This window comes from Sorghum bicolor, unplaced genomic scaffold (assembly GCF_000003195.3).
Source record: "Sorghum bicolor cultivar BTx623 unplaced genomic scaffold, Sorghum_bicolor_NCBIv3 super_3113, whole genome shotgun sequence".
NCBI lineage: Eukaryota > Viridiplantae > Streptophyta > Magnoliopsida > Poales > Poaceae > Sorghum > Sorghum bicolor.
In genome coordinates, this window is record NW_018397168.1 from 1 (window position 1) to 2,309 (window position 2,309).

Below are 2,309 nucleotides of genomic sequence, written 5' to 3' on the forward strand. Positions count from 1 at the left end.
ACTGATGATTAAGCCACGTTCTTGCTATGCAAAGTAGATCTCAATCACCTTGAACATTGTCCGCTCGATCAGTTGGAAGACCAAGCAATCTCCATCAAGCAGCTTGTGGTCGACGACAAAACCTCCCCATCCAGTGCTGAGGGCAGCCTTGGATGGTTGGTAGAGCATGCAAAACTTGTCATCCTCCTCATCCACCAGGGTGATCCCAATACACAGTGCAGATTTCTGAACCATGCAATTGGTAAGCCCAAGAAGTACACAAAGTAGCAGCTGGTAGAAATTAGGATGAGTAAACATTTATACATCAGCTAACTTTCTGCCACCCAAAAGGGTCAAGATACCCAGCAATTTCCAGATGCGAGCTTGTCCAACGCTCCCGCCTCCATATCTGAGTAAAGGAACAAGGAAACATGTTAACATCAGGACAAGCATTCATCATCCTGAAAATTGTGTAACATTCACTAATTTCTATAAAACAGTAAGAAGTCAAACAAGGAGAGTTACTTGCAATGGAAGTACAGTCAGTTTTAGAAGCAAAAAATCTCTTTGGTTCAATTGCGGACATCTCAAATTAAGAATAAGACGACAATGTGCCAAGCTATCAGCCCTTCAAACAACAGCTAAGGCAATATGCCTTCCGACAAATACTAAACAAACAATTATATATTGCTAAAATTACAAAAGGGTAATATTTTACCAAAAACAGTACATAAATGGAATTGTGTAAACTACTACAACAAACCTACAGAGTACAAGAGGAAGGAGGAGCGTAGAGTACAAGTACCAAATCTGGAAAGGAAAAGGCAATGGTACAATAAAAAAATCTATATCAGTTGAAAGAGCCACCAGACCATCTAGTACTGGCCGAGTTCATGCATTGATTGCATGCCTATCAGACATTGATCAAATAGCTTGGCCAAAAAGAAGCCATCCACCCAAAATATGTTGGCTTTGCAACGTGAGATCAAGATAAACTCACTAAAACAGCATAGGTCCTTGTATTTTCATAATTAATGGACGTGGGATTATAAACATTGAAGTTTGTTGATCAATCAAAAGCTGAAAGTTCAAACTCAAACCCAATATGGAAACGGGAGAATTTACCCCCCCCCCCCCAAAATAAAGTTAAAATAAAAACAGAAGTATGAAACTCTGATTCAACAATGAACGGTCAAATTTTTTACCTGTGCTCCAATAGTCCAAGTTTCCGTATTAGAAGCTACTAGCTTCATCAGTGCTCGCTTTCAAGTACGATGCTGCTCTGATTATGTAGACCTGCACCACTTGCACAAGAAATTGCTTGGTCAGCATTATTACAACCATAAATTTCTCCTAGCTAGCCGTTGAGAAAAACAGATGGTACTGGAACAACATGATAGATAAGAGGCCAGGTTTGAAACAAGACAAATTTGTATTTCTTTCTAAATAATCTTTGATTCCATAAATTTCAGTTATTGTTCAGTTCCCTGCAACACTCAGCCACCATGCAAGTTCCACTGATGATTAAGCCACGTTCTTGCTATGCAAAGTAGATCTCAATCACCTTGAACATTGTCCGCTCGATCAGTTGGAAGACCAAGCAATCTCCATCAAGCAGCTTGTGGTCGACGACAAAACCTCCCCATCCAGTGCTGAGGGCAGCCTTGGATGGTTGGTAGAGCATGCAAAACTTGTCATCCTCCTCATCCACCAGGGTGATCCCAATACACAGTGCAGATTTCTGAACCATGCAATTGGTAAGCCCAAGAAGTACACAAAGTAGCAGCTGGTAGAAATTAGGATGAGTAAACATTTATACATCAGCTAACTTTCTGCCACCCAAAAGGGTCAAGATACCCAGCAATTTCCAGATGCGAGCTTGTCCAACGCTCCCGCCTCCATATCTGAGTAAAGGAACAAGGAAACATGTTAACATCAGGACAAGCATTCATCATCCTGAAAATTGTGTAACATTCACTAATTTCTATAAAACAGTAAGAAGTCAAACAAGGAGAGTTACTTGCAATGGAAGTACAGTCAGTTTTAGAAGCAAAAAATCTCTTTGGTTCAATTGCGGACATCTCAAATTAAGAATAAGACGACAATGTGCCAAGCTATCAGCCCTTCAAACAACAGCTAAGGCAATATGCCTTCCGACAAATACTAAACAAACAATTATATATTGCTAAAATTACAAAAGGGTAATATTTTACCAAAAACAGTACATAAATGGAATTGTGTAAACTACTACAACAAACCTACAGAGTACAAGAGGAAGGAGGAGCGTAGAGTACAAGTACCAAATCTGGAAAGGAAAAGGCAATGGTACA

General features: G+C 39.8%; 1 long non-coding RNA gene across 2 annotated transcripts; it reads right to left on the minus strand.

The window, feature by feature from the left end:
- Positions 1–42: 42 nt before the first annotated feature.
- On the minus strand, positions 43–1,944 carry LOC8155416. 2 transcript variants are annotated; one of them, XR_002448999.1, is made up of 5 exons: positions 1,799–1,944; positions 1,544–1,720; positions 1,185–1,275; positions 304–388; positions 43–225 (listed from the first exon to the last, which is right to left on the minus strand). It is a non-coding gene; the product is annotated as an uncharacterized LOC8155416 (long non-coding RNA). The 2 variants fall into 2 exon arrangements; XR_002448998.1 differs by having other exon boundaries at positions 1,544–1,904.
- Between the last annotated feature and the right edge of the window lie 365 nt (positions 1,945–2,309).